The sequence below is a fragment of the Xyrauchen texanus genome, chromosome 1, assembly GCF_025860055.1.
Source record: "Xyrauchen texanus isolate HMW12.3.18 chromosome 1, RBS_HiC_50CHRs, whole genome shotgun sequence".
NCBI classification, from domain to species: Eukaryota; Metazoa; Chordata; class Actinopteri; order Cypriniformes; family Catostomidae; genus Xyrauchen; species Xyrauchen texanus.
This window is the reverse complement of record NC_068276.1, coordinates 22,457,071-22,470,384: the sequence shown is the minus strand read 5'-3', so window position 1 is coordinate 22,470,384 and position 13,314 is coordinate 22,457,071.

Here is a 13,314-nt window from a genome sequence, read left to right as displayed (position 1 = left end):
TTTATCATTCGTATCATTAGGATTATACCATAAGGATTTATTTTATTTAAATCCCAAATGTATGTCTTTTCAGAGGGAGGACAGAAGTAAACCTGGACTGACTGTGTCTGTTTTTTTGAGTGTTTCTTGTTCTTGAAACCAGCTTGTCATTAAATTAGGGTGAAGATGCATAGATATAAATAATTGTTCATGAGTGTCCATGATTTTTAGCATGTCAAAAGTTGGCAAAATGTTCAAATCTATTAGAAACTATGGAAAATTAAATACCAGTCTACCATTTAAAACTAAACTAAACATTTCTACCAATTGACCCTGAGACCTTGTGACACAGTATTATGCCCTTGTATAAGCATTGCGTAATTCAAAGTAGGCTTCAGTTCTTATGAACATACCACTAAACCAATTTTTGAATTAAGCTCTTAAATAAGAAAAAAATGCTAACACCTTTTCAAACTGAGGTCACATTAAATTAAAGAATGGAGGGATCCAATACCCATCACTAACACACACCTGTAGTAACTGTACATTCTCAATTATACAGCTTTGACTTCCATTTTACATGAAGTGTATAAAGGACATGTTCAGAGAATTTTTTTTTTACATTTAACATGACTCACCATTCCTACTCATACACAATGAATCCATTCTGAGTTGGCCCATATAATGAATCTGAAGGAAATGACAGTGGAAATATTGGTACAATGACTAATCACCATTAAGCAAGGTCCACACACAGGATTAAAGAATAAACCTTGAAATCCCACACATATAACAGCATTAAATTGTTTACACAGACATATTTCCCAGAAACAATCACTAATGATCAGTATTTCCATTACATTGCATTCCATTTACATTTCTCATTTATTTACCAATATATTAATGACTTCTAATGAATCGTTTGCTGTTCATTCTAATTTTAGTCATTTAAATGTCTGTTCAGGGCAACTACAAACTAAGTCATTCCAAGGGGGAGAATACGCTGGCAGATGCCACGTTTGGGGCCCCTCTGTGCCTTAATGCGCCCCTGCTTTTACAATTTCAACTCACGTGTCAACTTGCGTGTTCACCAGTACTCAAACCCAGGTCCTTGCATCGCAAACTTCAATGCTTTATCAGTTGAGCTACTGCTTAACTTAATCGCACCTGAACAAGCTTGGAAATGTAGTTGGTTATGTAATGCAAATGTTAAATGTGCTGCCTTACAAGTCATGCACTATAGCAAAAGTGTGCATAAGTTAAAAAATAGCATTGTGTGAGTAACAAGGCAAAAAGTATTTTTGAACCGATAATCTGCCATAGTACTTGTGAATTGTTTGAAAGAAAATAAAAGTGATCTTTGTTGTAGTGCCTCTAATATTCATTTCAAAAGGTAACTGTCATGATACGTACAATGAGAAAATGTAAAAAAAAATAATTTGGCAAAAATATAGGTTTAGCAACATGTTTCTTTATGACCAGGTTAGGTTAGGAGTATTTTCATGTAATTACAGCTGAAATCACGCAGAGCATCACATGAAGGCGCATCATGCATACAGCTGTAGTTCCAGTTACGGCCACTGGAGGCAGTTTGGAAATTAGGAAGAACAGAGCGATTTTAGCTTCCAATTTTAACCTCCTGTCTCAAGATTCATCACAAGATCAGTCTGTGTAGGTTGATTGACACTTTGCCATAATCTACTGTCACTGTGGAGCTCATGGTTTCTGAAATTGAGTTATATACACTGCCTGGCCAAAAAAAGACACAGTTTGGTTTTAAATAATGGTTATGATCTGGGGTTGCTTCAATTGATCAGGTCTAGGCTCAGCAACATTATGCGACAATAAAATGAATTCAGCAGACCAGGTTATCCCATCAATGGATTTCTTCTTGCCTGATGGCATGGGCATATTCATCAGGCTCAATTTGTGAGAGTGGTTCAGGGAGCATGAGGAATCATTTTCAAACATGAAGTCCTGACCTTAACTCCATTGAAAGTTTTTGGGATGTGCTGGAGAAGACTTGATGTAGTGTTTCGACTCTCTCGTCATCAATACAAGATCTCGGCCAAAAATTAATGCAACTCTGGACATAAATAATGTTGTGATGTTGCATAAGGTTGTCGAAAGAATTCCACGACCAATGTATGGCGTAATTAAAGCTAAAGGCGGTATTGATGACGAGAGAGTCTAACCAATCTGTGCAGACTTCTCCAGCACATCCCAAAGACTTTCAATGGGGTTATGGTCAGGACTCTGTGGTGGCCAGTTCATTTATGAAAATGTTTCCTCATGCACACTGAATCACTCTTTCACAATCTGAGACTGATGAATCTTGGCATTGTTTTCCTGGAATATGCCTGTGCCATCAGGGAAGAAAACATCCATTGATGGGATAACCTGGTCATTCAGTACATTCAGGTAGTCCGCTGACTTCGTTTTATCACTGTATAACATTGCTGAGCATAGACCTGAGCAATTGAAGCAACCCCAGATCATAACCATTATTTAAATCCAAACAGCAACTTTTGTTTTCTTATTTTCTGGACAGGCAGTGTATGATAGACAATAAATAGTAGATTATATTTAATGGATTATTGATAGATTGTTATCCGAAAATCATCAGTATATCCAATTTCACTTTGATTAAACAGACCACAGTTGGAATATGAGGTTCACCAGGAGGTCTGATAGCTTTCAGCTGCTAATCTGGCTTGCATTACAGCTAGTGGACACAGTTTAGCCACAGCAGTTTACAGTACATAAAGTCATTACCTGTTATAAAGACTGAATCATTGTGGTTTTCCCATTGAAATCAAGTGAGGTCATTTCCAGTGTTTCCAAAGTCCATTTTGAGACCTGGTAACATGTATAAATGTAAACAAATCTCATTAAGAAATTGTAGCCCTGGGACCTATAGAACATTATCAAGGGGTCAAAGAGACCATTTGATTTGGAGTATGAGATTAACACGTGCCTGGTTTTGTCACTCAATTAAATCATGTGATAATCCTGTGCTTTCTCTCCATTAGTGAAAAAAGACAAATGGCATCTCTCCTTTAATAGAACAGACAGCGATGACATCGTGACAGAACAAACCACGCAGCCACAGACCAACATCAAGCCTACACTATGCAATTCACAATGTCAGACCAACTAAAAAGAGTAGCTTGATTTCAGTGTTTCAGAAGATTTCCCAAGTGTGGTAATGTTTCCATACAAGAGGACAGAGATGGAGCTGAGACATTACCCAATAAATGTCATTACAGCCAACATTAGTGATGATAGAAAGTCATCTGGAATGGCATGATGGTGAGAAAATGATGAGAGAATTTACGCACTATCCCTTTAAATAGTGTTGAAATAATGCATTAAAAGATCCCCCTTGTGTAGTTGTGTAAAGCCTGTCAGAATAAAGGTTAAAAACACAGAGCTTAAAGATTTCTCTTTTTTTCTATGTCCTGGTGTCAATTGAATAAACACACCAGGCATTAAACACAGAGGTCAAAACACATGGACCCAGAACTCAATGCACAAGAAAAAGAAACTGCACATGACAAAACCAAAAATCACTGGGGATAAAAAGTATTGGAACATGTCAGTTACATAACTGCAGCATCACAAGTCAAAAGGCCATAACTGGGTGGTTCAAAAGGACATGTGTGCCCCATTTTAACTCAAAACCAAGGTTTCCTCTAAGTCCATCTGGGGTCAATTCCACAACAAGATGCAGAAAGTGTGTTTCAGATTAACACAGTACATTTTTTCTCATGTCCTCCTGTCACCCTTAGCCTATGTTTTGGGAAATTATAAGGACTTTGTTCTTTGCCAACTAAAAAGAAAATTTGAACATGAATGCATAATTGTAAGCTAGTTTGATGAAGCTTGTGGATGATAGGGGCCTCGTTGAAGTAGTTTGGTTTGGGGGTTGTTGAAATGTATTTAGCTGGTTAACACACTCAAATTAAAAGAGTAAAGATTAAATCTTCAGCATGGAGGCAGATGTGACAGGTTTAATTGAAGGACCTAAATTGATGGCTCAACTGAAGGCTATTGATCATTTTTTCCAAGCTATTCTAATGTCCAAAATATGATGAATGATGATAATTTAAATTTAGAAGACAATACATGATACCTGCTATAACTGCTACAACATATAGTAAAGAAAAACATGATATCCTATACACTATAAATATATGTATATATATATAATAAATGTACTATATCTCAATTATTTATTTATTTTACCTTTACTGTGTGTGTGTGTGTGTGTGTGTGTGTGTGTGTGTGTGTGTGTGTGTGTGTGTGTGTGTGTGTGTGTGTGTGTGAGCGTGTATTTATCACTTTGTGGGGAACAAATGTCCCCATAAGGATAGTAAAACCCAAAATTTTTGACCTTGTGGGGACATTTTGTCGGTCCCCATGAGGAAAACAGCTTATAAATCATACTAAATTATGTTTTTTGAAAATGTAAAAATGCAGAAAGTTTTCTGTGAGGGTTAGGTTTAGGGGTAGGGTTAGGTTTAGGGGATAGAATATAAAGTTTGTACAATATAAAAACCATTATGTCTATGGAAAGTCCCCATAAAACATGGAAACACAACAAGTGTGTGTGTGTGTGTGCGTGTGTGTGTGTGTGTGTGTGTGTGTGTGTGTGTGTGTGTGTGTGTGTGTGTGTGTGTAAATATGCATTGTTATTAAAAATACTTTTACAAGAATTCCTCCACACTTCGGGAAACCCAGAACATTTGTGACATGCTACCCAATGACAAGCACATTCCCGTTCCTCAAAACAGATGTAGGAGAAAAGAAACAGATGAGGCAGAAATGACTCAAAAAAAAGCCTTTCAGTTTTGACAGATAAACATAAGGTTCAGCTGTTGGTTATCTAAGATGGGGAAAAGTAAACTGAAATCCCACTCAAAATTAGCCATTGATGTTTTTTTATGATGTCATTACTGCATAATAACCGTTATTAGTATATTAATATAACATGAGGGAATATTACATATTGACATTATATCAGAACCCATATTGATAAGTCTTGTCATTGTTAGCTTTGCTTATTTTAACCAGCATATGATTTTGTGCTATTATTTCATGTCACCTGCCTTGCATAGATTTGTTTGTGAAGTTGAAGGAGCACAGGCAGAGCGTGTATAAGGCTGGGCGAGGCTTAGCCTTCTCCTGGCCAGTAAACTGTTCCCCCACCTCATATAGCCTTCAAACTTGAATTACTAGTGGGAAGGGAAAGCTGACTCTAGATCAGTGGCCGTGGCCAAATTCATCATACAACTTCAATCATTTGAGTCATGCATGGGCTCTCTTTATTTCTGAAAGAATTTTAACATTTAAAAAAAATATCAAATAACGTATTGCAATTCTTATATTAATACATATATATACAATTATAGTTGCATTGATTCAAGTGAAGCCGCATTGGTACCATTCCATTCCTTACATCCATTCACATTTAAATCAATAGCATGAGCATCCAATCAAACTCAAAACAATCCAGCATGGAGATGACTGAAATATTTTCATCATCGTTCCTTGAGCTTGTGAAGAAGACTATCTCCTCTGGATTTTATTTTAATTTCCAAAACTTTAAATCAACTGCATGACATGAGCCTACTGTAGGTGCGGGACCACTTTTAACACGTTTATTTTTTCAGTTTGCTGTGTTAGAAAAGAGTGCTTACTACATAGTATTTCATTTGCCTTTATGTGGAGAAAATAAATTGTGCATAGTTGCTTATTGTAGCCTAATATTGAGTCGCTAAAATAATTATCTGTGCATCTGTGGCATCTGTGTAAACAATAATAATAACAATTTATTAATCTAGAAGGTTTTGTGTGGAGTGTGAACAATTACAGTTGGTAGTAGATGCCATTTGATGTCTAAATACTGTATTGGCCTGTATATATAATTATATATATATATACACACACACACACTACCATTCAAAAGTTTAGGGTCACTTATTTATTCTTTACTTTTTTTGTTTTGTTTTACATTTTAGAATAATAGTAGCAGAAATGTAACTATGGGAATTATGTTGTGACAAAACAAAATCCAAAATAATTCAAAGCTGTGTTATATTTTAGCATGTTCAAAGTAGTCACCCTTTGTCTAGAATTTGTAGACATGAACTCTTGACATTTTCTCAACCAAATTCTTGAGGAATCACCCTGGGATGCTTTTTAAACCATATTGAAGGAGTTCCCATCAATACTGGGCATTTATTAGCTGCTTTTCTTTATTATTTGGTCCAAGTCATCAATTTCAAAAACGTTTTCTAATTAAATAAATGCATTTGTTGGCACGATTATACTTTTGTCTCCAAAACTAATTTCAAACATTTAAGCATATGCCTTCAGATCAAAAGATTTTTAAGATCATGAGAAACATTTCAGGCAAGTGACCCCAAACAAACGGTAGTGTACATATTTCTTTTCCCCCTCAGATGAATATCTTTGACTGGGAATCTGTTATATAATTTGTCATTAATTAACTTAATTGTGATCAGTTACTTGATTTAGTATTTTACATTCAATGACATGACATATATAATTTAATGTAAAATACTAAATCAAGTAACTATGATCACAAATGTAAGTAAAATGTGACATAAAGTGACATTTGCTTGGGGCCCCCATCAGATGGGGGCCTTGAGCAATGGTGAAGCTGTGAACGTTGTTCATTTGCCCTGGGCTTAATTAAAGGCTGAATCCTCCCTGATGTTCATGTCATATAAATTACAAATAATCTTGATGTAAAACCAATGAATTAGAAATTGCAGCTTTAAGGGGTTATATAGGCTATCATCTTCTTTTCCCAATGTAGCAGTCATGTCATTGCACAATTCCCCTACATAAGCCATTCAACCCCCCCCTTAGAGGAACCCAACTCCTCCCTCATCACGCAGATTTCTATACCTGTTGCAGTCAGGGTTGTGAGGTTTACTTTTGAAATGTATTCCACTACAGATTACAGAATTCATGCTGTAAAATGTAATTTGTAACGTATTCCGTTAGATTACTCAAGGTCCGTAACTTATTATAAATACTTTGGATTACTTCTTCAGCCCTGGTAGATTTTTTTCACATTTTTTGACTATAAAATAAATACACATGTTAAAAACACATTCTCTGAAAAAACTAAATATCTTTTGCAGTGTTGATTCTAAAACAATTAATCTAATTGATCTTGTTTACAGGATTTATAGATATTTTTACTGGAAAACAATATAATGTGATTTTCACCCTAATATCAAAGATCTTAATAGAAAAACCAAATTATGATTCAATGTGAATTTTCTTGATTAAAACAATATGATCGTGTCTGGTCACATGTGCGTATAAAATGGCTATAAATAACATTTTAGCTTAGCGTAAAACTGACAATTTACACAAGGTTTATTTCTATTTCTTCTGCTCCAAACTTACTTCAAACGTACTTCTCTGTCTGCTCGTATGAGTGTAACACATCATAAGAAAATGTTTCACTGCTGTTCAAAGGCATTTTGGATCACATAATTTCTGTAGAAATGCTTAAATGAAACAAATGACAATAAAATGCAATGTAATCTCTTCAGTAATCAAAATTATATTTAAATGTTACTGTATTCTAATGATCAATTATTTAAATTTCACAGTTACTTATATTTTGTATTTTAAATATGTAATCCTGTTACATGTATTCCGTTACTCCCCAACCCTGGTTGCAGCTGGCTATCAAACACTAAACCTCATATGAATGTGAGCCATATAGAAAGCTGTGACTGAATAGATTAGCCTACCTCAGTGACAAAAAACAAACAAACATTAAATTACACTACAAAGATGCGCAGCGAAGCATAGAAAAGTCAGTGAAACTGCGGATAAAAATGGCAAGTCTTCCAAAAACAATTATTGTTTTTAATTGTTTTTAAGAAAGAAGCAGACAAACTTTGACAGAGGGCACGTCACCCTCTCTAGTGGGCCGGTTGCACAAGCTGTGTGTAACAACTTAGACTACTTATGGCGTAAATGTGTAAACAACAAAATATATGAGCATTGCACCATTAAACCATACATTTAAACTTAATATTCACAGAAGTCTCTGACCAGGAGTAATGGGGACAGTAGGAATAAAAAAGCAATTGACTGAATGACATCAGTGTTTTTATGACAGACTACAATCCTTGAGATATTCAGATAATATACACTTTCCTGTATGCATCGTTGGGAGTTACTGGCTTGCAAAATATACAAAATATATCTCATATACAAATTAATAAATGCCAGTATTTCCAGTCTGTATTTTTTTATACTCGTATTAATTTTGGATACTGTTTCTAAATATTAGCTGATTATTTACATATTTAGATATACTATGTATTATATTTACAGCTTATTTGTATTTATCATATTTTAATAAAAATGTCATTTATTACCACTGACAGCTTCGAGAGACAAAAAGGGTTGCACATCAACAGCAACAAAATAAACCTAAAATGCATGGATTTTCAACACTTCTGTTTACAAATTTGAAGGATGCTGGATGAATAAATGGATCGTAATAACGTCATATTTTGCGACTAGCCAAATACACATTGCTTTACACTTCAAGAGAGCTTACAACCTACCAGTTAAGTCATGCGTTAAGAACATCTGCAACTAAATGAAGTAATTACTTAGTTATAAACTAAAGAGTAGCTACAAAGCCCTTAGTTTGAACTTTGCATTCCAACTTAAATGATACCTTTCACACAGCTGGTGCAACTCAACCCTTAAATCCCAAATTCTGACTGAGAACGCTCATTCTCCAGCACAAACTCTCCCTTCATGTGAGCTAAATCTACCAATCAGAGACCCACATGCAGACTGTGACACTCAAGGTGAGGCAACACCTTTTACAAAACTCATTGGTTAAGATTCTCTCTAATGTAAAATTAAATATTGTCAAAGTATAGGACCACTCTGTGATACATGTTGGAATTTGAATTAATTTATGGTGGGTAGGGTGTAGCTAGTTTTCTTGGGGGGGGGGGGTGGATGGTGTGTTGTGAAGGTGGGGGGCCCCAAAGAGTGGTTTTGCTTAGGGCTCCAAAAACATCAGAAATGCCACTGGCTGACACATTTCCAGAGAAGAGTGTGTGCAGAAGACACACAATACCAACACAAGGCCTCACACCTTTTTTTGCAGTTAACCAGACAGATACTCTTATGTATTTTATCTCTGTGGTTCATCTTCTTTAGAGTGCTGACTGTTGCTTCATGCAAGGATGTTGATCCAGGAACATGTCCTATTTGGTTTAATCAAACAAAGTCCACACTAAGTGAGGCCACATTAAGAACCATACAGAGTGCTTTTCCTCCACTTGTTCAGAAATGTAATCATCCTAATATCACAGGGCACTTCAACTCCATAGAAATACATGGATAACACTGATACCCTCAAAATTGTAATGCAAATGTAAGATGGGAAGGCAAGGCAGAATGGGCATCAAGAGATGGTCAAAAAGCAATAAGAACTCTGCAATAAATACATTAACTTGTAATGCAGGTCAATATATTTATTATTAGAACAAAATATTTTATTTAATTTTTCTTTCTTTTCAGCTTTGACATAAAAGCTCTGAATCAATACCATTCTTAAAATCATAAATTACATTATTTATTAGAGGCAAGGTTTGTATTTCAGGGCAAGTGTCTTAAAATCTTGAATTAGCTCATTTAAATTATTTTATTTTTGTTTATTTAAATGATTAGTCTATTTTAAATTGTAGGTCTGCTTAGTATTGACGTCCCATTGTAACAGCAAAATAATTCAGTGTTTTTAATGACAACTGTCTTTATGAACCTGTAATTAGTGTTGGGTAATTTACTAAAACAAGTAATTAATTACTAACTACTAATTACATCTTCTACAGTGTAATTAGAGTACTGTACTAATTACTCTGTCTGAAAATGAATTGCATTACTTATTAATTGCTTTCTAAAACCCTTATCAACCTCGACCTGATGAAAGACATGAAACTTCTTTTAATTCTTTCAAATAAATCATATAAAATCAAATAAATTATTCATCAACTGGCCAAAGAATTTAAGAGGGCTGTATTAAATTAGAAAACATACATTTTACCATTAGACATTACATTTTGATTTTAAATTCACTATTGTTTTTTTATGGAATTGTTCTATAGACTATAAAGTATTTTAAAGTACACAATTAGATTAGAAGTAACTGAAAAATTAAGAGTAATCCCTTACTTTACTTTTTCAATGAAAATGAATTTAATTACAGTAATTAATTACTTAGTAATGCATTACTCCCAACGCTGCCTGTAATAATGCTGAAAGGTAAATGAAATACAAAAAGTTAAATAAAATAGAGATATCCGCATTTGGAGAGAAGCAGGACCCAAAAGAATCTGGCAAATGAGGAAGTTCAAATCCAATCTAAACAAATTCCCTGCAACTACATTCCAAAGCAGCCATACAGTCCAATCTTGTCTAACCAATTTTGTTTAAAAGAGTAAAGAATCCAAATGTCTGGTCCTTTGCCTCTTTCATGTGATGAATGAAATGTGGTTTGTGTTTTCCAGTACACTTGTCTGAACTAAACAGGTTCCTCATTTACTTCCTTACTTGTTTAATGTCTTGAAAGCTAAGGAAAAATATTGTTTCTTAGGGCAATGAACATTGTAAAATGAAAAGCTTGAGTGTTCTGATGTCTGAAGCGTTGACTTTCTGATGATGGAAGATACTGTAGTTGTGGAATCATGGTGCGAGCAGCCCCAGAAACACAGGTTCTAGTCCTATGGAAACCAGTATCTTATCGCATTTACCATAATGCTGGTGCTTGACAGGTAATGGAATATAGAGTACAATAGAGCACAGATGTGCAATACTCAAAGAAGATCCTCAGAATTTAATTGTACTTGACCCAGCCCATTAGCACTTTGCACATGCAATTTCAACAACCCACTTGCACATAGACTTAATGCATGCTTGCTCAAAAATACCAAAATTTCATGGTCATGCTCACTGACTTTTGATACGTATCTCATAGCGCTTAGCTTAAGGCATAGCACTCTTAAAATAGGGCTGTACGTTTTTATATAGGGTCATCTTTTGATTCTCATAATCTTGAAAAACTTTATTTTGTCAATGAGTTGATACTAAAGTAGTTTTAATCTTCCAACTCTGATTGGATGAGGTGTTATCCATAGCTATATTGTAAGATGACTGATGGGGATTTACCACACAAAAAGTGTTCCACTAAGAACCGTGTATTTGTAAGACGTTAAAATATGGAGTGATTGAATGCTTAGGTGGATGGAGATGGATGGCTCAATGATGACCCCCCCACTGCCCACTGGCTTTGTGGGAGCCAGTCTTATTAGCATGTCCATGTAACTATAAATTGCCAATCACTCACACACTCTGTCTCTCATGCACACCCTCCATGCTTCACAGCAATGATGGATTGGACCCTTTAGGCCTGTGTAAGAATCAGGGTGTGCGTTGCTGTCAGTGTTCAAACAAAACCCTCAGCTCCTCCCAGAATCCTCCCAAACACCTTGACTGAAGGGGAGGATACATGGGGAGCACACAGAGGAAGCCAGGGTTTTGTTTCTGTAACCTTTGACTTTTGGAGGCCATCAATAACCTCCCTGCAGCACAGAGAGCGGGAGGGTGGGTTGCAATCCATCTTCATTGGAAGAGAGAAGAACGTGCGTTCGCTGTCTCTCCTCTCATCCCCTAGCACTCCATCTTCTCCCACACTCTCTCTTCACTTTCACTCTCCCTTTTCTCTCCCTTTAGACTGTCAATTTTTCCTCTTAACTTTCGCTTTGAGCGATTCGGTTGTCTACTGTGGATTTCTGTTGATGCTCGGTTACAACAGATCTACATATTGTCCACCTCAGTTTAAATGTTCACCTCAACTATCTAAAGCAATTAAAAGAATGCAATCTGTCTGCTACATGTTAGGTTCACTTTCGTGGCTATACGTTGTAAGAGACCAAGCGCCTTTTTGTAAACAACGCTTACATGATCAACAAAACATTAAAAAATAAGCTCGTAATAAAGAGCCATTTTAAGGGTTTATATGCAAATAACAGCACAAGAAATCTGTTTACAAGTATTTTTGGAATTATCAGGGTTTTCTACGATCTTGACATCAATGAGAATTACACATTCATCCATGCACACATTGAAAAAGCTGACAGATGTTGGTAGCATTGCTCTTTCCCATACAATGAAAATGAATTGAGACTGAGATTGTCGGTCCCCAATATTCTGCCTAACCTTTGATGTTTCATGGAAGAAAGAAGGCAATATGGGTTTGCAAAGACATGAGAATGAGTAAATGATGATAGATTTTTCATTGGGTGAACTATCCCTTCATGCATAATCAGTGCAAGATCGTGCATGTAAAAATACAAAATGTGACCAGAATGATCTTATGAGAAATGGGCAGTAGGAGGTTGAATATTTTGTCAGTTTGACCCAACCCAAGCCCTAAATCTTACCATAACAGTGCTGAAACCAATTCAGCATGCTTTCACTTCTTTGCAAGTGACATCAAAGGAACTTGGAATGGAATTCGGCACATTGGGTCTGAATATGGGTGGCAAAAAATTCAGAATACACGATTTCCTGTGATAATGTTGATGTGACTGCTTCAAAAGTTCTGTTTGTCATAGATAAAGTGCATTTTAGTGCATAGATAAACTGCAGTGTATCAGAGAGAGAGAGAGAGAGAGAGAGAGAGAGAGAGAGAGAGAGAGAGAGAGAGAGAGAGAGAGATGAGCTGATAACTTCATGCAGATGTATCAATTTACTATCGTATGTTATACAATCTGCCGTTCCATGATTGTTTCACGGAGGACTGTGTGATCCCAGATCACCATATTTCCATAATCAGTAGTCTGATATGACCCTGCAGTAGACACTATGCAAACTTCACCTCTGTCCTGCCTCTGTTCTTCCCTCTTCAGCTTTTTCATCTTTCAATCACACACATATTTTAACAATAACTTCCACTATCGGCATACAAACATGCAAGATATTTTTAACTCTCTTCCGCAAGAGACAAAGATCCGCGGGTGAACATGCTATCAGCTTTCACCATCACCATATTTTTTGTTCAGGTAAATGTTTATTCTACATTCTTCTGCACGCTATGTTGTCCATGTCTGTCTCTCTCTCTCTGGATTGTGAGACAGGAGTCATTCACCTGACCTCTGCTGCTGTGGATGCTCCCTCAGACACACACATATAAGGAAACATGACCACTTTTAAAAGATAAATCCATCAATGTCTTGACTTGTGGACAGCATT